The sequence below is a fragment of the Leptinotarsa decemlineata genome, unplaced genomic scaffold (genome assembly GCF_025532065.1).
Source record: "Leptinotarsa decemlineata unplaced genomic scaffold, Ldec_3_MD MMD2_tig00026282_RagTag_RagTag, whole genome shotgun sequence".
Lineage (NCBI taxonomy): Eukaryota > Metazoa > Arthropoda > Insecta > Coleoptera > Chrysomelidae > Leptinotarsa > Leptinotarsa decemlineata.
Genome location: NW_027412668.1, coordinates 2909493 through 2935000, shown reverse-complemented (window position 1 = coordinate 2935000; position 25508 = coordinate 2909493). Strand labels below are relative to the sequence as shown.

The 25508-nt window shown below is 37.3% G+C and overlaps 1 non-coding gene across 1 annotated transcript; it reads left to right on the top strand.

Moving 5' to 3' along the window:
• Positions 1–5369: 5369 nt before the first annotated feature.
• LOC111516014 (U6 spliceosomal RNA) lies at positions 5370–5475 on the top strand. The gene has a single exon (XR_002723623.2). It is a non-coding gene; the product is annotated as a U6 spliceosomal RNA (small nuclear RNA).
• Positions 5476–25508: the final 20033 nt, after the last annotated feature.

Below are 25508 nucleotides of genomic sequence, written 5' to 3'. Positions count from 1 at the left end.
GAAGTCCGGGTTGAACTAGCCGCGTCTAAAGTTTCAAGGTTTTCGACGTTGTTTCAACTTGGCTTTGAAGCCATTTTCATGAAGCTATTACTATATTGAAGGGCGGGTTGGCTGTCTTTGTTCCTCTTTCACTGCCTGAACCACTGTGCATGCTATTTTTGGTGACTGCATTGGCTTGGGATGTGGAGGTTGAGCCAAGCGGCCATCGGACGCCTGCTTCTACGTAGCTCCGCTGGATACGGGAATGACAGAATCACTTGTGGTTCTGTTATTCCCTAACGGAATGGCATCCAAAAGATGGCTTAATCCCAAGGTGTGTGTTTATCCATGCCGAGAGGATGAATACCACTGAGCCTATCAGCTGTCTCTACGCCTTGTCATGGCTCTGCCGTGATTGACCATCTTTCCCTAGCTACTCGTGGGACTTTTATGGATAGAGTGAACTTAAAAACATTCTTCTGACGCTATGTCTACAGAGGATATGGATGTGGAGCTTACGACTCCAACTGACCTCCCTGTAAATTTAGATCAGCAGCGAGAGCTTCTCAATTCTCCAACTCTCGATCTAATAACTGAACCTGAGTCATCTCTTCAAGAACGAAGTACCTTATGAAATTGCGGCTTACCCAGAATCTGTCTCAGGTGAAGGAACATGTAGTTTCTCAGGTGGAGAAACAAGTAGTTCCTCCACCTGAGGGAATGGAAAGACGACAGAATTGGAAGATATATGATGTCAAGCACTATATTCAGAGCAGAGACGATTCTACTCCGTCAAATGACTAATGTGTCAATAGATAAGTGACAAAATCAATTTGAAAATGTGGATGGTTTGAGGATGAGGATACCCAGGATGATCAAATCAAAACTGAACCGACTCTGAAACCGCAGGTACATGAGAAATTCGATCTGTGGGGTACCAGGCATTATCGATTGTGGCACAGCATGTTGCCACAGAAGAGGCAGCGCCTCCCTGCGGTGAACTACCGTTTAATTATATCGCATTATTCCAAAGAAAACAAACGAGACGTCTTTGTAAATCATGATTAGACAAAGGTGTTGCCTCTCCTAATTATTGCCCCGACAAAAGATACTTTGATACTTTTTACGAGGAGATGGGCATTAATCAGTTGCGTTGATGAATTACTCACGGACGGGTTTGTAGAACTGATACGAAACAACTAGTCTATTGTTTGTTTGATGTACAATGGAGATGAGAATTTATATTGAACCAGAAGTGTACTAGAATTCGTGAAAGCCCAGTGGGAAAATTAATCTTTCCATTATATTTCTGACTTCCTGGCAAACACCACGACATATATTGCTACACATATCACACACATTTAACTCTAATTATCTCACAGAGAAGTTCTTCGCAGATACTTTTCATTAGACAGTAGCAGGAACTCGTTAAAACATTGCGAGTGACCGGTTACGACGACTGGAAGTAGGCAGATTAGGACTCTTGCAGAGACCTGCAACGAGACCTGGAGAGTATGCAGATTGAGACCCCAGCGTCAAACCTTTAAAGCGTGTTACTATCTGAGAAATGGTATATTGAGACCTCAATGTAGTTAGGTGTTAGGTTAGGTCCAAAGTGAGTGAGTCTATTCGACCCTCCACCGCAACCCACAAGGGTTTATTGTGACTTACACCTATTCACACTCGGTCAAATAAACCCAGCTTCCTAACGAAGCCGATTCGTTTGTATGATTAGTAGTCTTTCAGGTCAAATGGTAAGAGTGCGACTCTGCTGAACTATAAAAAACTGATTCGGTCCCTAGCGGGGCAGGCACAGAGTATGTGCTCTGCTGTTTCATCATTTTCCGAACAGAGACGACACACACTGTCTTCCGACTGTTTGGTATCAAGCTTCGAAGGGTGAATAAACGCCGTGTAGTGAGCCAATCCTGGAAGATTCTGCCAGAAGTCCATAAATCTTCTTTCCATCCAGGTGTTCAAAATCTTTGTTTGGCAAAGCCTAAAGCGATGCCAATGACTGGTTTTGGTCCGATGAAGCTGCTGCTAATAATAATCCGCCGACTGCTGATCAGGTGGAATCCTTCTGGAAGGATATCTATGAACACCCGCAGCCACTCAACTTAAACACTCCAGCCCTAGCGCAGTTCGAAGCTCTCAACAGAGAGCTTCGACAGCCTGAGCTCAATGAACTGCGCAACCCGATAACCCCGGATGACGTTCGAAGAGCCCTTGTTGGTTCCAAGAACTTTGCTGCTCCAGGCCCAGATGGGCTGAACACTTATTGGTGGAAAATAACTACCAAGTACACACCGCCATCTGGCCAGAGTTTTCAACTCATGGCTGGACGGAGAGCAGCCGATTCCGGATCGGTTTGTCGAGGGGCGGACCGTTCTTATCCCCAAAAGCGGAGATTTGTCGATTCCTAAGAATTACAGACCGATAACATGCTTGAATTCGTGTTATAAGTTGTTCACAAGCATCTTATACACACGAATACTCACCGCAGTTGACCGAGTGTTCGAACGGATATATGAACAGAGAGGGTCGAAGAGAGGAATCGCTGGATGTAAAGAGAACCTGCTCATCGATAGATGTGTAACGCAGGACTCGATACAATATAAGCGTAACCTCTCTATGGCCTGGATCGATTACCGTAAGGCATTTGATACAATTTCGCATGAGCTCATCTTGCATTTGCTCAGATGCCTTGCGGTACCCGATAACATAGTGAGATGCATTGAACAACTCACTTTGACGAACTCGCTTCACTATAACATCTGGTCAAGCAAGAGTCCAAACAGGGTGGGTCACTTTCAGAAGGGGTGTATTTCAGGGTGATTCCCTCAGTCCCCTTCTCTTCTGCATCTCACTATTGCCATTATCCGTTGCGCTCAGAAATACTCGAGGGTATAACTGTGGCACCCCCGGAAACCGGAGGCACAAGGTCACCCATCTGTTTTATATGGATGATTTTAAACTTTCTGCCTCTGGAGAGAAGGATCTACATCAGTCCTTGAGGGTGGTGGAAGAGTACACGCATGCTATCGGTATGAAATTCGGGATAGACAAATGTGCAATGGTCCATCTCAAAGAGGACGATGCGTGGACTACGGAGAGGATGTGCAGCTCGTAGATGGAAGCATCCTACACCATCTGGATTCCGGAGACGTATACTTACTTCGGGGTGGAACAACGCCACTCACAAGAGGTAACAGCAGTGGAAAACTCTCTGCGCGGCAAGTATCTCTGGTCATTGGAACTGTCGGGGAAGAACAAAGTTGCTGCAACAAATATGCTCGCCTTTCCAATCTTACTCTACTCGTTTGGAGTAGTGAAGTGGACTAGGAAGGAGCTGTATCAACTCGACGTAAAGATCCGAAAAATAATGCAACTCTATAGGAGTTTGCATCCCAAATCGTCCGTTCCATGGTTGTACTTTCCCGACAACAGGGACGCCGTGGACTTTTGAGTTTGGAGTGTCTACATGACAGAGTGGTACTGGATACAGCCTGTAAAGTCGTCAGGAGTTCGAATCCCCTTCTCTGCATGGTCCGTGACCATGAGAGAGAAGGAATTGGAGCATTTCTTTTCAGGACAGCTGCCCGATCAGCTGATGAACTCGGTATGGTTTTCGACACTGAACGAGGTGACCACAACTCTGTTACCGAGTTGGAACCTGTTCAGCAAAAAGCTCAGATAAAAGCCGCAGAGATCACCTAACTTCTGCGGAAACATTTTTTATCATTTTTTTCAATCTTATTTTGTCAATAACAATTGCAATTTTTTTACCTGCACCAAAATCCTTCGAAAACATTTTTCTAGAGGTGATTCCGAATCGAATGAGTTATCGCTCATATTTTTAGGACCTTTCTATCTATTTTTCATGTTTTTGAACTTGTTGATTATCGCAATTATCGACCAATATCATTAATTCCGATTATTGAGAAAGATTTTGAAATCTTGATTAAAAATTGCTTGATAGTTTTCTTTGAAAAATACTGCCTATACACAAATTCCAGTTCGGGTTCAGAAAAAATCGGAGCACACTTGATGCAGTTTACACTGTGTAGTCCAGAGTTTTGAAGAAGGTACTTATACTTCCATCACCTAAGTAGATCTCAGCAAGGCCTTTGACTGCGTTTCCCAAGATCTACTGCTAAGAAAGCTGGAGCACTATGGTATAAGGCTACCACTGAAACTATTGAAATCTTACCTAACGGGCAGATATATATGCGTCTCAGATGGCACGAGACGTTCCCAAGTGGAAAAAATTAATCATGGCGTTCAGCAAGGGTCGGTTCTAGGGCCCCTTCTTTTTATCATATATAAATGATCTTTTCTATCAATTTTCACGGAGAAATTAATCTTCTTCAGCAATCATACGTCGAGTTAACCTTCTGGGAATAACACTGGATGACAATCTAGCCTGGGGTCCACATATTGACATTCTGTGTAAGAAATTGTCCACCTATATCTTTGTTCTCCGCAAACTAAAAACATTTACAAATCGAGAAACTCTACTCAGTACTTTTCACGTCCTCATTCAATCACATCTGAATTACGGTGTCATGTTGTGGGGAAATTCAACTCACGCCAGTAAAGTTTATTATACAGAAAAGAGCGCTGAGAGTTATGGCTAATGCTGAATACAGAGATCATTGCCGTCCGCTATTTATCAGGTATGGTATGACAGTGTCTTCATTATATATCTATCATACTCTTCTCCACATTCATAAACATAAAGACATATTCACAACCTGTTCGGATTTGCATACTTACAATACAAGAAAAAAAGACATTTTACTTGAGCCTCCATATCGTCTAGATAAATCGGCTAGGAATTCTCCCAATATTAAACTTTATAATAAATTGACTGAGAAGACAAGAAATCTTGACAGGATAAAATTCAAATCTGCGATAAAAAAAATCTCTTTTACAATACAGTTTTTACTCTGATTTTCACTTTGATTAATGATTACTCTATATAGCCAGCTAGTCTAGACATTTAGGTCATACCCTCTCATTTATTTATATATAATGTATTTATGTGAATTTTGTGTGTTGTAATGTTATACAAATAGCTGAATTTATGCCAGAAGTAAACTTGTTTTTCTAATCTGAATGTTAGATACGTATTCATATTTTTAAATCTTTTATTGTAACTTAGTACTAAGGAACTGACTTGCTATAAATGTATCTTTGTACATAATATAGTAAAATGAACATCCATCTATCTATCTATCTAATAGGGTAAATTTCCGCTTGAAATACAGTCACAGGTTTCTGGGCAGGTTGATATTTTTGTCCTGGGTCTGCGACTGCAAACACCTGCACCAGAACCGGAAGGTGTTTTTGATCCATCTGTGAACCAACAACTATTTTTAGTATATGTACTCGCTTGGGCGGTACATATACTATAATTGGAACGATACAGAGAAGATGAGAATGTCCCTAATGTTGATGATACTATGAACGTAAGAACTTGAAGAGTGAATTTACCCTGTGGTAGGGGAAAAACCATTCCATCGGAACCGAGACTCCTCATTATCAAAACCCTGGAAGGTGTTGCTCGAACAAGATACGAAGTTCGCGTGTTTTCTGTGAGTAATTAATAAAGTAATTAAACGCGAACATATCATACCTACACACAGGTCCATTAGTAAATCACTCTCGTTATGCGAACGCACGTGAGAAAAAAATTAGTATCGCTTCGATACAGACATTGCATTATCATATTTCCTTTTGTTTTTTCCTCTCTCATATTCCCAGGTGGCGATATTTCCGTTTTCCAGGAAATGTAACGTTTAGAAAACGATTCCCTGTAATTTTCCTCCATTAAATTGTCTTTGAAAAAGTTTCAAGATAAGGTACTTATTCATGGGATCAGATTTAATAACAATGATAATGAAATCGTTTATGTAATTGTTGGAATTATTTATGCTTTCTCGCCGTAGAAAAAAGAAACATGTGAAAATTGTTGCAGTTTGCACTGAGGAATTATTTTCCACCACGGTGTTTCGTTGGCTGAAAATTTGGGCTGATACAATTTGAAAATAAATGAGAAACCTCGAAGATTATTAGAGAAACTTGTCTAGGTGTCGATGGAGATATGAAAAGGGATCAAAGTAAGGAGAATTTGCATATGAACTAACAGAATAATAGATCTATCGGGTCTTCCAATAAGGATTTTCTTCGACGAAACATCGCCGCTGTCTGTGAGAGTGTACAGGAGAATCCAAGACAATCGATTTCGCATCGCTCACATTTCAACTGACTCAGAAGCTGAAGGTAAACGACCATGGATGAAGCCCATTTCTGAATGAAAACGTACGTGAACAAACAAAATTGTCGAATTTGAGTAACTCTTTTAGACACATATTTATCAGATCGGACTCAAAATGTCATACTGGATGGTGAACAATCTACTTCATTGGTCAGGAGATATGGAGTACCACAAGGTTCAGTGTTGGGACCACTTCTTTTTGCTCTCTACATAAGTAATTTCCATAAATACATACAGACATGCAAAATTCACCACTACGCCGATGATACCCAACTGTATACGTCTTTCAGTTTTCATGAAACTGAAGAGGTCGAAAAACTCATCAATAGAAATCTTAAATCGCTATTTGATATATCCTGTGCACACAATTTAAAACTCAATCCAAATAAATCGCACGTTATGCTTTTCGGACCAAAAAATAGAAGAAGTACGGTGCGTGAATCTCTATCTATTCACATCGATAATCACGCTATCCCTTTTGTAGAGGCAAGTAAAAATTTAGGTTTATGGCTTGACACCGAACTTAGATTCACAAAACATGTTAATTACGTATGCAAGTCTTCTTTCAATATTTTGAGGCAGTTATATTCTAACAGACTTGTAATGTCTTAAAACTTGAAACTCAGCCTCTGGGAGTCTCTGATACTCTCAAGACTGGCCTAGTGTGATAGCATTTACGGACCAGCTTTACTACAAACTGATGATCGGCGTCTTCAGAAAATACAAAATAGTTGTATTCGATTTTCGTATGGAAATACGATCACATAAGCTCATCCTTTGAGAATTCAGGTTGCTGAAACTTAATGCCCTGAGAGAACTGCACCTCCTCACGTTCACTCATAAAATATTGCAAACCGGAACTCCACCCTATCTGCGTGATAAACTCATTTCACTATCTTTCAACAATAACAGTCGCAATCAACACCTCTTGTTTATATCCAATCATAATTCGGCTATTTTTACACGTAGTTTCTCATACATGGCAGCTAAATTGTATAACACCATACCTGTAGACTTCAAACAGTTACCTCTCAAGAACTTTAAAAAAGACTCAAAGCTCTAATGTCAACGAGTCAATAAGTTACCACAATACTGTCCTCATACTTATCAAATAGGTTTCAATTTCCCAGATGTTGTTTTACCATATCGCGATTTTATCATTTTGTGTATTTTATAGTTATTTTATTTTATATTAATTTATATTATATTTACGATACCATGCATTCTTTTATAGTTTGAAAGGTTAGGTTTGGAAGCAGCTATAATAGCTGAACCTCGCCCATTCATCATATTATGTTTCATCATATCTTCTACTGTTTATTTTTATTATGATGAATAAAGACCTGTTATTATTATTATTATTATTGGAAACTATCTATTGCTGGTAAATGAACATATTATTATTATTATTATTATCTATCTAAAAACATTAATATCAATAACTCCCATTAACTATCAAAAGTTACTACAAAAAATAAAAAGTATCTTTATATCAAAGACAGTGCAAATAACTTCGAATAACTATATAATTCATCACCTTATTTTTTATTATGAAATTTGCATTGTCTGTTTCAAATAGTTTGTGTTTTCTCCCATTATTCTAACTGATTACTTCCGTTCTTGGTAATGTTATGCTCGTAGGTTCGCCAACAATTTACCTAACGTTGGAAAATACCCCTATTTCGTACTAAACGAATTCATTTTAAGTCTAAGTTCTTCGAAAGTATTAGAAAATATTATTGCATTTGAAAAATATCGGTTATGACGACATGAATTGGTAGAAATTATCTTATTACACGCCATTTTAGTAATTTTTCAGTTGAATTCACTATAATTCATCATTAATGCCGTACAACTACGAGTCATATAATTTTTTTTGTCGTGATGGTCAGTGATGCTTTCACATTTGAATAATTTGTGACAAGTCAACTATCAGAGCAATTTATTTTTTTACTTTGATGATCAAAACAATTTTACCAATTTGACTATGCTACACGCCAAATGAAATGTACATATTAAAAAGTTTTTGGAGCAGCGAAAGTGGAATTTATACCATTTCGAAATTTCAATCACGTGTCGAGGTGTCAAAAATAACAGTTTGGTGTTGGGAAAAAACTCCAGTATATTAATTACTACACAAAAGTTTTTAATACTCCATAATTTGTTCATGATGAAAAAACTACTTCCTTTTTCAAATGGTAACTCTGACGAACTACAATATGCTATGGAAAAAATTAATTCTCATTCTCTATTTTTTCTTCGAAGCTCACCAAAAAAAACTAAGAGAATTATCGTTTTTGCAAACGCAAGAAATGACCCAAAAATTCATAATCATACAATCTTCCAAATTTCAGTAATTTCCACATAATTTTGTGTTCCAGCATATCGTACCCCAATTTTCGGGACTTCACCATAATAATTTCGTTAGAATTCATTATAAACGTGACAGAACTTGAACGTAGCAACATTATATCTTGTATATTAAAGTTGTATCATTATATGCAGGCGCAGAGGCAAATTATGAATTTTAATATTCATCTTTTGCAAAAACCGCTCGATTTTATTCCACAGGGCTGGCTTCCGATGCCAGTTTTTTTGAATGAAGGGTCTTCCTATTGGAGATTTGCTGAATTATAATAAATGATCATTTAATACCGTCAAAAATCAATCAGTCAATTTTCTCCGGCTCTGTTAGATCCTTTTTTGAAACCAAATCAAAATTATGTACGTTGAACAGAAATCCATTGGCAGGAATTTACAAACGCAATTTTTTTCAACAACCAAGCATTTCGTACAGATGAAAGAGAATGATGGAAAGGGAGGGGAAGCTTGTGTTCTCGTTAATGAATTCCACTCTTTGATTTGATTCGGGATCTGCTAGAGCTCAATATTACTTATCTCTGCAGAAGAAAAACTAAAGGTACTACTCGTATGCCTGTCTGATGTTCCGACGATACCCATGAAGAGGTATGAAAACTGAGAAATCAAAGATTGTGAAGGATTGCAGGATAATGCTCCACAAATGTGTAATAAACTTTTTTTCTACTTCTGCAAAAACAAAACCAAGGGTACTATACCTATCTGATGTTACTACTACGGAACCTCATAAGTGGTAAATGACGAGGTATAAAAACTAAGGAATCAGAGAGTGTGAGGTATTGATCTAATGCTGTCCGATGACTAACTTTTAGGCTTCGTAAAGCGTATTTATGCCTTGACCGGTAATCAGTTGTATTGGTACCTGAATTTGTACCTGTACTTGTACCTGCACTTGTACCTGTACTTGAACCTGGAACATTAACAATCTTGCTGCCTGTTCATTCATTCTGTTCGTTATTCTCGAATTCCCTAAAATGGGGTTCCATATTCGATTGAGGTTCACCGCTTCTTTTTTTCTGTTGAAATTCTCCGTGTATTTGTGGATCTCTATTGCCTTCCGTACCAGCCGGCTATAGTGTCCCTGGTTGGGGGCAATTAGTGGTCTCCTTCACTAAGTGCGTGTTCTGCCACAGTAGACTTGTCCGCTTAGCCTAGTCTGCAGCTCCTTTTATGCTCTTTCAGTCTTGTTCCCATGGATCGTTTGGTGGTTCCGATATATACCTTCCCACAAGTGCACGGTATGCGATAGACCCCTGCTGCTGATAATGGGTCTCTCTTGTCTTTAGCCGACCTGAAGCTTTGTTATATCTTCCTCGTGGGTTTGAAAACTGTTTCGATGTCGTGTTTTTCCAATAGTTTTTCATTCTGTCCGTGACCCTAAGGATAAACGGTAGATATGCGCGTGCAACCATCTGATCCTTTTTCGCTTCTTGAACCGTGGTGCTCTTCGGTTTCATGGCTTTCCTGATCTCGGAGGCACTGTATCCATTCGATCTCGAGGTCACTTCAAGGTATTTCAGTACCCTCTCCAGATGTTCTGGTTCACATATTCTCTGAGCCCGTTCCGTTAGAGTGGAGATGACTCCTCTCTTTTGGCTAGGATGGTGGTTCGATAGTGCGTACAAATATCTATCCGTTTGTCTGGTACCAAATCGTTCTACTAGTACATCTAGGAAAACTATCCGTTGGTCCTGTTCACCATGGTGTCTTCTATGCTAGGGTGTTAAGCATTCAAGTGGTTAAGAAAATTGTTCAGGGCGTCCCTTCCATATTTCCAGATGACGAAAGTCTAAACCATCTCCATCTCTATCTCTGCAAAAGAGAAACCAAGGGTACTATCTTAGAAATTCGAAACCCAGGTTTTGTAAAGCCTCCATTGATACACCAATCAATAGATTTTGGCATTAGAGTTGGGAAAGTTATCTATTGAGTCGTGTTCTACAAAAAATGCTAGCCAGAGTTAGTACAACTGATGTATCTAGATCAGATCCATGAATTTAAAAATACTAGGCGACAAATATTACTTTGTTTCCATACAGGTTTCACACTTATGATGCGTCGACATGTTTCCGACCTCAACATGAAGATAGACGCACTCGTAAATGAAAACTAGTGAAGTTTGTTGTTTATCTGTTGTCAGTTACTTACCAAAGTCTCAGCCATTTTGGATGCGCAGTTATTACTTAGGCAATACGCCTACGCGAATCATAGATTAGTTGGATTCTGTGTATAGGGACTCTGCACCACTATTTACCACAGTGAAATTTTGGCCGTATGAGCGTGAGAGACGATGAACTTTCGGGATGTCCAAAATCTGCAACTACCGACGAAAAGATCACCAAATGGTGCTAGACGACTGCCGAATTGGATTGTCACATATTAAATCAACATTTAGGTATGAGAAAGCTGTCCGCGCGTTGAGTGCCGCGTTTGCTCACATTAAACCAATAACGAGTGCGAATGAACATTTCCAAGGCTCCAATACAGGAACATACTACGCATCATTACTTGACAAACTGAAGGCAGAACTTCTGGAAAAATGGCCACATTTGCAGCAAAGGAAAATACTGTTCCACCACCCCTCCACCACCAAGGCACCGTCTCACACTTCAGCGGTTGCCATGGCAAAAATCCACGAATTACGGTTTGAACTGTGTGATCATCCACCTTACTCACCAGACCTAGCCCCAAGTGACTTATTTTCGTTCCCTTATCTGAAAATTGCGCTCGGAGGGCAGATAGTTTCGTCAAAGAGGCAATCACCTTCGCGAAGAATCATTTTGCATAGAAAAAATCCGAGTACCATTTAGACGGGTTACAGAGATGGGAACATCGCTGGGAGAAGTGTATAGAGTTGAAAAAAAACTGAAAAATGTCTTTGTTAGATCGAAAAGTTTTCAGACCACCTCCAGATAACCTCAAGCTTGGAAGGATTTGATAAATTGAAGGATGGTTATGACCAATTTGTCCATATCTAATATATAAAAATGGATGTTGGTTGTTGGTTGGTTGGTAAGTGAAAAACTCCTACATCGCTCAACCGATCGTGATGAAACTTGACATGTATAAGTAATGTTTCATATAGAAGGTTTTTAGACTATCAAATTTTCTGTAACTCGCCACGAGATGGCACTGTAGAACAATTTTTGAAAGCACTATTCTGTAACGCTGCGCAGCCTAAGTTCATTGACTCTGATTCTGTCTAAATATTGGAACAGCAGCGATACAGCAACATAGTACTAGTCTGATATATAAAAATGGATGTTGGTTGGTTGGTTAGTTGGTAAGTGATAAATTTCTACATCGCTCAACCGATCGTGATGAAACTTGACATGTATAAGTAATGTTTCATATAGAAGGTTTTTAGACTATCAAATTATCTGTAACTCGCCACGAGATGGCGCTGTAGAACAATTTTTTGAAACACACTTCTTCTATAACGCTGCGCACGCCTAAGTTCGTTGATTCTGATTCTGTCAAAACATTGAAACAGCAGCGATACAGCAACATAGTACTAGTCTAATATATGGACAACTATCCCCGAATTTGGATCAGTTTTTGATCAGTTACATCAAATAAACGTGGATAAAATTGTTCAAGAAGTTATGCTGGCCCAAGGCTCAAGCTCCTTTATGGAACCCCCTCCATCACTTCCTAAATAAAAATTATTGTTTCATTAACGATGTGCTCAAAAATTTTGATTTCATCACATAACCATACAAGCAGCACTGTCAAATCCAGCTCTTTTACTAGCATCTGATAGAAAAGAATCGGGGGAATTGCAGATGAATGCCATAAAATTGAACAAATCCCAAGAAGGTTCAGAATCTGTCTTAGCAAAAGTGTGGGGCAATACCTCTTCACTTAGTCAGGAACCCTTCTAGGAACTTTTGAGAACTATCTTCGATGAAGCAGGAATTTCTACAGTGCAAACTCCATCAAATGAGATAGATTAGGTCCAAAGTGAGCCTGTCTATTCGACCTTCCACCGCAACCCGCAAGGGTTTATTGTGACTCACACATATTCACACTCGACCAACTAAACCCAGCTCCTTGGGGAAGTCGATTACTTTGTATGTTGAGTGGTCTTCCATGTCAGATGGTTAGAGTACGGCTCTGCCGAACTCTAAAAACCTGATTCGGTCCCCAGTGGGGCAGGCACAAAGTATGTGCTCTGCTGTTTCATCATTTTTCAAACGAGGCGACGCACACTGTGTTTCAACAGTCCGAGTCTCTGCATTTGATGATTCAGACGACGGTGACCTGTAAGAAGGCCTGTTAGACATCGCAGTTCATCCCTACTGTGGTCCAACAACTGTTTGGTATCAAGCTTCGAAGGGTGAATAAACGCTTTGGATTGGGACAATCCTGGAAGATCCTGCCAGAAGTCTATAAATTTTCTTGTCATCCAGGTGTTCAGTCTTTGTTTGTCAAAGACTAAAGCGATGCCAATGACAGGTTCTGGTCCAATGAAGCTGCTGGCAGCAACCTCCTTTGCAAGGGAGGATTTCCAGGCCAATATGGCCAGGAATCCAGACCAGAGACAATCTGTTACGTCTCCCTATCGAGGAGAGTCATTTTTGGCAATTTGCTACCAATTTAGACGTTGCTGGGTAGGAGCCAAGAGCTTCCAATGCCGCTTGACTATCTCAGAATATTTTTATTGACTCATGTATGAGGTTGGATTCTTCCAATCTCTCTGCACACAATTCAATAGCGTACATTTCCGCTTGAAATACAGTCGCATAGGTTCCTAGGCAGGTTGATATTTCTGTCCTGGGTCTGCGACTGAAAACACCTGCACCGGAACCGAAAGGTGTTTTTGATCCATCCGTGAACCAACTATCTGTTCTCAATATTTCCTCCTACCGGAGGATCTAGTCATCTCTATTCGGAAACAGTATCAAATGAGATAACCCTGATTTCTCGAATGCAGGCAAGGACAAGTAAAAAGGTTGGTCAGACTATAGCCAAGGGAAGTCAAATCAATTTCTGTGGTTCCACCTCAGTAAAATTGGTGAATCAGACAGTGGACTCCTACAAGTCAGTTGATTTGTGATCACCAACTTGTGATCCACAAAACAGAGTCAGGTTCCCATTCAAATTGATCAATTTTGTCAAAATTCAAATCTCTTGGGGTTCGGGCAGTCTGTGGTACTATTAAAACACTTACAGTTTCTGAGTTTTCGTTCACAAATAGTAGGGGAGCCCACGATGCAAAATGGGGATTTACTCAAGCGTGATAGAGACATATTAAGGTGCGTATTCACAAAAAAGCGAGCACGAGCGAGCATTCGTGTATGTTTGCTCGTGTTCGCTCATGTTCGCTCGTGTTTGCTCGACATATTGATGTCTCGTACACACCAGAGCGAATATCTTCAAGTTCGTAGTCGTAGTTGATCCATCTACTTTGTGCGAGCACCTTTTGATGTACCGTCTTCTTCTCGATCTTTCCCGAATGCGAACAAGCATACGTTCGCTCGATCGCTCACCAGACGATTATTGATGCAGAATGCTCGTTCACTCTTGTTCGCTCTTATTCGCTCGTGCTCGCTTTTTTGGTGAATACGCACCTTTAGGTTGCAAAGCTTGATGATTAGAAGAAAAAAATGTTATATGATATATAACTTTTCATCGGTGGGGGAAGCGGTTATAGATTTTCAAATATGTAAAAAAATACTGTTGCATGGACATACTCGAGCGCGTCAGATATTGATAATATCAATGTCCTACGTATTTTATATAATATCCAAAAAAAATCGCCATTTTGAAATACTCAAGCCCGTCAGATTAAGATATATATGGTTCATATATATGTTCTAGAGGTGCTGTCTCATAATCTGACGATTATCCAGAGGGATTCGCCTAATCTGACAAAAAATAATTTGTTTCAATTTTTTTGAAATCATTAGATTCAAATAATTGAAAAGCTCGGGAAATAGCATGCAAATAAATAAGTGTATGTTTTTTAAGTAGAATACTTGTATGTACAAGAAAATAATTTTTTTAAAATGCTAAAAAAAAATTATAATCAATTGATTATTCAATCATCATCTTCATCTTCATCACGAACGAGTCTCTGTGATCAGCTGTGATGGCGTTATGGCAACAGAATTCAGAGTGGGGACGTAGTGAGAGAGGAATAGAAACTTGAAGGAGGAAAAATGGGTATCATACAGCTGCACGCATTAAACTTTATCGACGAATTTTTGTTATTTCAGCTTGCGGAAATCGTCAGATTATATATGTTCCGTTACCCTTGAATTATTTCCTTCGAAATAAAAAAAACAGCTACACTCAAGAATGTAGAAATGAATTAATTTTTTTACAACTTTGCTGCCCTCCCCTTTCTTTACGTCACTCTCAAATTGTCAGATTACTGGAATATACACTTTTCAGCATGTAATTAACTCACCCTACCTTAATCTGACGCGTTCGAGAATTTCTGATGTTCAATTTTTTTTACTAATCTGATCCTTTATATTTCACGGGCGGCCTTATATGGGGCTCATATTTGGTGGAGGTACTTAACCGGGTACAAGGTATCCCCCTGTATATTAATCTGCTGCGCTTTAGTAAATCCCGATATCCCCGCTTGGGCTCCCCTATTAAAACGTTGAGTCCTGTCTCCCATTTTTAGTCCTATACGTCCCTGTGTCGGTGATATCGCAAACCTGAAGAGTTTCAGAACAAGCTCACGTTTATTTCCAAAATTACCATAATTTTGCAAAATCGATTACAAACCCAGCACAGTGTTTGATATGAAGTACTCAATTAATAAAGCCTTGTATTTAAGGGTACTCTAGAATTATATGCTGTTTAAAACTTTTTGTTAGAACTCTATTCGAAAGATAATTGTGGTGTTTTATAACATTTTTTGTGATAATCTGATGTTTTGCAGACCGGAAATTTTAAAGGCAAATTATAATATAGAACATCGACGTTAAAATAACATTTTCAGAGTTTATAAGTGGGGTGGGTGTTTTGCATTGTGATTATCATAATTTGAAAGATTTTATTGCGGATCTCAGAGTTCTCAGTTGTGTAGAAGATTACATTTCGGGATTTTTGCAGTAATTATGGTGGTTTGCAAATCGAAGTACATAATATCCCTAATAACATTGCAAATTGTTCTAGAACAATGATTCATAGTGGGTAGTTAGGACCATCATCATTTGCTCCTTCAACAGTCTCACGAAATTTGTCAAGTGGCAACATAACAAAATTTGTAGTTTTATGAATGAAGTTGATCCAAAACAAACAATTTTCTTAATCACTAGAAATGTGAGAGTCTTGGAAAAAATGTTTTTTATCTTTTTAATGCCAGAGGTTTCTAGTTTCATCTTTCAATAAAGTTAATATTTACCATGCAGAATAATTTGATTATTCTGTCTGCAGCAGTTCATCACTGGGTTGTTTCAAAGGTTTTGTCCGTTTTGTAGTCATGTGTTTTTGTAGCTGCATATCACAATAAATATCTGTTATATGTTGTTCATTGATCTTCTCTATCCATACCCAAGATGACATGGATCAGTGTCAATGCTGACTTGCTGAATCGATATCCGGCGATACGCAGTTCTTCAAATAACAACACGAAGACTCTCTATTTTCTTTGTTCATTTTCACCGACTTTTCTACATATAAATACATCCTGCGTGGCGAAATGAGTTAGTTACAAGTCAGTTACTTTTGTATCCACAATATCTCTTATTTTATTGTTCATTCTGCAACTCAAGGAACATAGTACTGTTCCCCTTTTTCAAAATAAATAATTTTATTAAAACTTAAATGTTCAGAGTGAGATATAACATGTCTATTCTGTTGTGTCGTGAAGTATACTGTTCGATAGAGGTCAATAAGGTCTCACATCTTAACATGCGATTCGTATAACTTTGAAATCAATTCCACTTTTCTCCTTGATAGCATTCTATAGTCATTCTAGTATAGCATTCTACAAGCACTGAGAAAGTTACATTATTGAAATCAATCTGACGTTTTTTAGTACCAAAAAGACACTTAGCCAGTAATTTATTGGTTCACCCCATGGTTGTAAGGGGTGGAAAACGCAACTCCTAAAATTTATTTCCGATGTAACTTCTTGTCTTATTATTTGTTTACCATTTAAAAATTTATTTCCGATAGCATGTTTCATTCTAGACAAAAAATGTCTCTTGGGTTTTTTGCCCAAAATGAACTGGTTCATTTTGGTCAGCAAAAAATTATTATACGAACAACTGCAGAGATACATCGTCATAAATGCGAACTGGATTTATTGTTATTCTGTAGTTAGTACGATAAAAGGGTAATAAACAAAACTAATTCATTAATAACAAAACACACAACATGTAGAAATCATAGTAAATTTTCAATATGTCTACCTTCAGACATTACGCATGCGTGTAGACGTCGGCGCATTGAGCCACGTATTCGTTCAAATATTCCTGGAGTCTCTCTGATTACCCTGCACGCATCGATGATGCGGTTTCTTAAGTCCTCTACATCACGAACATGAGTACGATAAACCAAATGCTGTAAATGGCCCCAAATTGAGAAATCGAGAGTATTGAGATCAAGCGGGCCAGTTCTGTGGTCTTCCTCGACCTATCAACTGATTTGCATATGTTTCAGTTAAATGCTGACGTGCTACTTGACTAAAATGGGCAGCAGCCCCATCATGCATAAAAAACATATCCCTTCTGACGCCCAAAGGAACTTCCTCCAGCAGTACTGGATGCACTTCTCTTAAAAATTGAACGTATGCCTCACCATTTAATCGAAGAGGAAGAAAATGAGGTCCAATTAAATCATCCTCAATAACTCCGAGCCACACGTTAAGAGAAAACTGTTCTTGATGGTAAGTTTTGACAATATCGTGAGGGTTTTCATCAGCCCATATGTGGTAATTTTGAAAATTAATAATCCTGTCCAGAGAAAAACTACATTCGCTTGTGAATTCTATCGTCTTCAGAAAGTCACAATTTCTTCTAATCATTTCCAGCATCCAATTGCAAAATTCAAGACGGTTCGGAAAGTCTCGCGGTATACATATTGTATAACTGCCATATGTTTATTTTTCAACTGATTAGTATAGGATTGTTCTACTTCTGTAATTGTTTTGTATATTCAAAAAAGCACGTTCTAGCAATTTTTTTTCTAACACGCTTCGTCAATAAGAACTTGATTTCTTGGACAATACAGTATATTTCTCTCTCTCTAGTATTTAATGAACTGCTAAGCTTGGAATGTCTATCCACTTTACACCTTCATATTGCCGTAAATCGATCTTGATATCAATCACTCTGCCTGTTAATCAAAAAGAAGGAGCGAAGTTAGTTTTTCGCTATAAAGGCGATGCCCAATGAAATTGCCGGTTTAAATTAAGTGAAGAAAACATCCAGTCATGCCGCAGCAGTTTTATCAAAGTGTGCGTCGTAGCAATTACAAGCGTCCAATCAATCATTGATTACGGCTTCGATAAGCAACAAATTCCTGCTTCAACTCGACCGACTAGGTGCATGGTACGGGTCTATAATTTTCTGTACACACACCCACGAAGACTTCGAGCCGTCGTACCAATATTCCAAAATGGAGGAAAAATTACGGCTTACGAAAAAGTTTTTTGTTCCACGTTCATTTTTTATGAGGTGCGTCTCATTCGTTATTATCGTGGACAAAATGGTGGGTTTGGAGCAAACAGCTGGTGCTTAGTTTTTCGGGAGGTATAGTTGCTTGATGAAATATTCAGTCCTTCATCCTGATACCCGAAAACGTTCCAGGGATGGTTTGTCAACGATAATAATATGAAAGAAATGTATGTCGATGGTCTCTACATTTATCGATTTCTGTATTACTGTACATAATAATGATAATGTTGATGAAAATAATAATTATGTGTCTTTATTTTGGTCAATCTAGGATACAAATAGATTTTTTACATTTGAAAAAGTAATTCTAATCCTAGGGCTGACATCAAAAGCGATGTTCAGAACAATAATTTAAAATTACTGATTTGTTCTACCACTCAATCTCACACAAGCTCAACATTATGGAATATGCGCAGAATACACAAGATTAAAGAAAACAATAACAGAAATTCTCGAAAATTCAATAATCTGACATATATTATTTGGTTTATTTCGTCCACAAATTTTTATAGTAGTACTCAAAACTAATCACAACCATTTTTGGAATACCGTTTGGTATACCGTTTTATATGATTCAAGTGAACGATACGGTGCAACCAAATAACAGGGTGATAATTGAAAATACTTCTGAATACTACTTACTCACATAAATATACAATCTATCGCTTCGAAAACACTTCACTAATGTTCTTCGAAATCTTCTGATGATTCCTCTTCCATATTCTCTGTTTCACTATCACTGTCGTCATTATTTCTACCTTTTATATGGAAGCGTCCAATCTCCATATACTAAAATTACTTTTTTAATCATTTTCTGCCAGTTTTCTTCGGTAATATTAGATACTTCTTCTTTTATTAGTTCTAATACCTTCTTATCGAATTTTGAAAAATTATTTTCACGCCTGATGCTTTCTTTGAATTTTTCCCAACTCGATGGGATTGAAAACACAAAAATAGGGGGAAGTCTTAGTATGGTGCGTCCATACTTTTCAGCGAGACTCTCTAGGGCATACACTTTTCCACATGTCTGTTAAAACTTCAAGTAGGTAGTTGGTTTTTTGATATAGTCATCTACTACAAATACAAATTGTTAATACTGCACCAATATCGAATTTCAACACTCAAATCACGATCAGTTCATGAACTGAACACGACGGCGATAACCATCCCCGCATTTCCCAATTTCTATTTCTTCACCGTAACATGACTTCAAATTTAATTTTATGACTCGTCAGCCAATCATAAATCTCGGTTAATAAAAATTATCCAAGTTTACAGTCCACGTGGACTAATTTCCTGCCAGTTCATTTCTATATATTGGTTTCTTGGCCTTTGAGAGTGCATAATATCGTTTACAATATCAAGCATTGTTCACAAATTCTGTGGCCATTTTCCCAGGCATATTCAGAGACACTAGACTCTTCGGGTCTATGAAACCAAATATGTGAAATATGTGCCTTGTAGAGAGCTACTATGCTTTCCCTTTTTCATTGAATTTTTGGAAAATTTAGACCAATCTTTTTTTCATGTGGAAGAACTAAAAATTTTGAATTTTCATCTGTGCGAAAGTCGAAGATTGATGAAAACAGTTTTCTTTAAGCAAAGAGAGATACGATATCAAAAAGAAAGTTGTAAAGGAAATTGAATAGTCAAATCAATTCAAATGAAATTGATTTCAATTTTTTAGTACAAATATGTGAAATTTAGTCATTAACATATGTCAATACCACTACAAATGGGTAAAATACAACTAGGCATCAGAATGCCTGTTTGTGCTGTTTCATTCCACTCATAGTTGGAATATCATTTAACAGTACATGCTTACATAATTCAAACAAAAATTATTTATTTTTTTTTATTGTCAATTTAGAACAAAAGAAACATAAAAGTGACAGTAAATCAAAATTTGATTGAAATTACAATGGGGGTGAAGGTCGGAAGAAAGTAAACTGTAAGTTACCTCCAGCATTAAATAATGAGTTGTTGGTAATTCATTCCAATATATTTTCCAATATATTTTCAGAATATGTCAAGTATTTTAGATTTCTAATATATACTTTTTGATAGCAGATTTGAATTTTTCAATTTGATATTGTTTTAAGCTCCATAGGAAGCTGGTTATATAATTTTGGCCCGAAAAAAAAAGACGAATCTTTGCGTATGGGATTTTGATTATCAGTAAATCTAGTTTTTTTAAAAGTTGTCGTTGTATATTTTTTTGAATTTCAAAACATCCAAATCAAACACTGGTAGCAGTAGTGTGATCTAACATTCAGTAATTTGGTTTCTTCATACAGTTTTTGGGTCGAAAATCGTTTACCTTCCTTTAATATTATTTTTAATAAGGAATTCTGCAGGTTATTATTCAGCCAAATGAGTATTTTTCCAAGTTCGTTATCAGCAGTTTTATAGACTTCATTCCAGGTTTCGCCTCTGAAAATCAACGCTGTGTCATCTGCATAACAAATAATGTGCCCACGAAAACCACGGATTTGTTGATGAATATCAAGAACAGAATTGGGCCCAAAACTGTACCCTGAGGTACACCAACAGATATATTCGCTGATCTGCTGAGTTATTTCCCTATCTTAACCTTCTGTGTTCTCTGTGACGAATAATTCTGCATCAATTTCAAACTTTGCCCTCTTATTCCGTTCCCAAAAAGTTTTCCCAACAAGACATCATGTGACACGGTGTCAAAAGCTTTTGCTAAATCAAGAAAAACAGTCAAACATTTCGATGATTCATCCGTTATTTTATTGCATGTTCCATAAAATCTAAAACAGCGTTTTCAGTATTCGAGTTTTGAATGAATCCAAAATGTCTGTCGGTTATAACATGGTGCTTGTTAAGAAATTCAAGTAATCTTTTCTTGACCGATTGTTCAAAAATTTTTGCAAAATTATCTATCACAGAGATTGGTCTATAATTTTTCATTTCGTGTCTGTTCCCAGCCTTGTAAACGGGTATAACTCTTGAATATTTCTATTGCTTGGGTAGATTCCCATTTATGTAGCATACATTTATCAGATGGACAAGCGGTTTCAAAATATGTGTATGTACGTTTTTGATGAGTTTGGAGGTGATTCCATCTAGCCCTGGTGCAGAATTATTTTTGAGTCTACCTATAGACAAGATTATCTCATTTTCATCAATGATTTGCAGGAACATTGTGGAAGCAATTGATGGTTCTTTTAAAAAATTGTTTGGTAAGTCACATCTGTCAATTTGGTTAGCCATGTTGAATCCTATTTTTGTGAAATAGTCATTAAAAGAATCAGCTTTTGATTTAGTTTCAGTTATAGGGAAACCATTTTCTCCAGCAATAGTAATGTTTTCTATTTGGTTTTTATTTGATTTGGTATTGGATATTTCATTTATGATTTTCCATATTTTTTTACAGTCCCCATTGCGTTCATCTAGTTTATTTTTGTAATATTGGTTTTTTCGTCGTTCTGATTAATTTGTTGACCATATTTCTATAATTTTTATATTGCTGCTCAAGGTCGTGAGAATAATTTTTTATCAGATTTTTTTTAGATAGTCCCTTTTTTGATAGAAGTAACTGAACCTGCCGTTATCCATGGTTTTAATTTTTGGTTTGTATTATTATTCACTATAACAGTTTTTGTTGCTTCTCTACTACTTTTCACAAATTTTTCAATAAAAAAATCATAACATTTCTGTGTCTCCTTGCAAGATAAAATGTCATTCCACTGTTCTCTTTCTAGAATTAATTTTAGCTCATCATATTTCACCTTTTCAAACTTCATTGTATTATTAGGAGATTTGTGTCTCCTTAGATAGTCGATATCGATTCAAAATTTGACAAGGATGAGGATCGCATCTAGAAATCTGTTCATGGATATTTCATTTTACATCATTCAGGAAGACTATCTTTGTTCAAAATTGTAACTGAAGCTTTGATTGAAACTTTCTTGAATATCGTCTTGAAATACAAATTAAAATCTAGGAGTGGGCCGTGTCACTCGTGAAGTACCATACAAAAAGTCACACGCTGTCTTTTGATCAAGCACCGTAACTTCCTTCTTCATATCAACCAGGACAGGAAAGCGGGCTCTCCCTTCCTGAAGCAGTGACAAAGTATCCGAATAAAATCTCTGGTGTTAAGTCACGCGTAGACAATAACAAAACGGTTGATGGCTATGAATAAAGCTAATGATAGCTTTCAACGGCATGTGTATGTAAATTAGTAGGTACTTGGTACTTTGATTTGTGGGACATGAGAGTTTGAAAACTTGTCACTCGACACGATTTTTCTCTGGCGTTTTTCAATAATAATAATAATAATAATAGCGTTTAATGACCAACAGTTTTCCACTTATAGAGCAAAAATTAACAAATCAATTTCACAAATTATAGCACTCCAACCCTATTTTTATTGTATATCAACGGCTTATTGAAAAAAACCAAGAATCTAATGGTTGCCTTTTATATTTCGGGATTAGAGAACAAAAACAAATATTATTTATGGAAAATCACTTCATTGTTTATCAAAATATTCCCCATGAAGATCTATATACGTTTGACAAGCTAAAGTACGGATGGCTGAAATATAATGAACGAACTGCAAGAGAAGCAAAACGGCGTAGACGTTGTCAATTATTATAACTATTATAGCAACATTCGTTAATTTGAGAATTGACAACGTTGGCAAGTTATTTTGGCGCTTGGCTGAGCTACTTTCGTTGTTCTGCGGTGCATACCGCAAGCATTTAAACTTGGCTTCAGTTTTGAACGGACTTACGCAAGGTTCGCTTTACAGAGGAAACGGCGAATACGGGCATTAGGCTTTCGTTTATTGGAATATTTGGAAACATATTTTGCAAATCAAAGGATGCTAGTCCAATGTTATTGTTATTAATAGTCAGCTCATTGGCTAGGTCTATGGAATCTATAACAGTGTTTGATGGTGTAAAATTTGTTAGCTCTCTGAACTTAGAATTGTCAACTTACCGGTTGGAGCGTCGATGTAGGATACCACTATACTGGTGCCATCTTTATAAACCTCAATCAAACCGAACATCTCTGGGGTTGGGAATTCATACACGTTGTTTTCCTAGTATCGCTAGATGTAGAAAACAGCATTGTTGATTCATCTAGAACCTCTTGACTTCATTAGTGAATGATTTTGTGGGGTCTTGCTTCAGAAGGGTAACGTTTAATATGAATTTCCACAAAATAAATCACTTGGTCAAGTTATTTTGCACAACGACTGTGCCAATTAAAAGAAAAATCCAATTATGTTGTCGTTCTGTGTTGTCTGATTTTTAGTATCGTTAATTACGTCTTAACGCCGAAAGAACTTTGACTGAATTTTCAACTCCATCCAATAGAAACTGCGGATATTTCGTGCTGACTATTTCTAGAAAATATTTTCCCACAGTTTTCAATAAAACACGAACAGCAAGCGCCGCGTTTCCTCCTGAAAGTCTGCAACATCGCTATATCTATGAAAGTAGATAAGGAAGGCGAATGCAAATTTATAAAATAATTATAAAGTCAGCTAGTTTTAAGGACTCATTACCTCTCGTAGCTCGTATTTTATGTACTGTATATAAAAATGTTAATAATACTGCAAGGAACAGCGTTTCCATTCACGCGAAATTCAAAGCTCCGATGGATATGTATGAAATGCCCAGTGGCGTGACATTAGCAGAATCACAACCAATCTTGTAACAATCACTCAATGTACTGCAGAGGGTATTGATTGTCAGTCTCAGACTGATGTCATCTACACTGATTTTTCTAAAGCGTTCGACAGACTTGACCATAGTGTCGTGCTCAACAAGCTTTCGACTTTTGGGTTATCCAATGAGTTAATTACCCTCTTCAATTCGAATTTTTACAACCGTAAGCAGCTCCAACTTAATGGCCTCAAGGTAGTTCCAATACATGAAAAGCAGGACCGAGAAAAACTGGAAAATTATAGACCAGTAACAATAACTTCTAGTTTTTCAAAAATATTCGAATATTCTTACTTGGATAGGCTCATTAAATTCTTGAGTAAGAATAAAATTCTTACTGACCAGCAACATGGCTTTCGATTAGATAAATCTACGAATACAGCAGTAATTAATTTTGTCGAGCGTTTGATATATTATATAGAAGCAGGAGAATGTCCTGTTGACATTTTTTGCGACCTAAGCAGGGCCTTCGATTGTGTTGACCAAATAAATCTCTTATCGAAACTGTATTCTAGTGGTATAAGAGAGGTAGCATATGATGGATTCAATTCGTTTTTAGAAAGCAGAAAACAATATGTGAGTATAACACATAACAATTCAAATACAACTCTTATACATCACTCCGATTATGCGGAGATTTTCATGGGTGTGCCACAAGGATTGGTATTAGGTCCGGTACTGTTTTTACTGTACAAAAATGAAATGGACACAGTCATGAGATATACTTTTGTGACGATTTATGCGGACGATACTTCACTGATCGTGTGAGTCAGAAGAAGTTTTAGCTGAAAAATGTAAAAATGTGGTACAGAAAATTACCAGTTGGTGTGGAATGAATTCTTTATTTCTCAACGCCGATAAATCGCAACTGATAAGATTCCACAATCGCCAAAAACAAAGACCTGATATGCGAATCAGAACAGGCAACTTAATATTCGAAAATTCAGAAGAAACAAAATTTCTAGGTGTCACTATCGATTCGTGCCTGAATAGGAGGAAACACTGTGAACTCCTAATTGGTAAATTGAATTCCTTGTGTTTTCTATTCAGAAATATAAGGAATTTCTTGACGAATCAACAACTACTTTCTTTATATCACTCACAGGTTACATCCATGCTGAGATATGGCTTATGCATGTGGGGTAACCCTACATCTGAAGTATTCATAGTACAGAAACGGATTTGGCGAATACTGGCTGTAGTTAACAGCACTTTTTCTTGTAGGAGTTTATTCAGGCAGTTTAGGGTTATGACTCTTGCAAGTCTTTATATTTTTGAATTATCTTTATATACTTTCAAGAATGAAGATAAGTTCTTACTGAACTCAAATGTCCAACAAGGCAAAAATCAAATTTTCATATTCCGTACTGCAAGTACAAAATTTCATCAGACTCGCCATCTGTGATGGGGAAAATAATTTTAAATAAGCTCCCAAAATACATAAAGGAGACACGCACCGTTTATGAAGTTAGTAGAGAGTTGAAAAAATTTTTTATTCAAGAATGTTTTTATAAT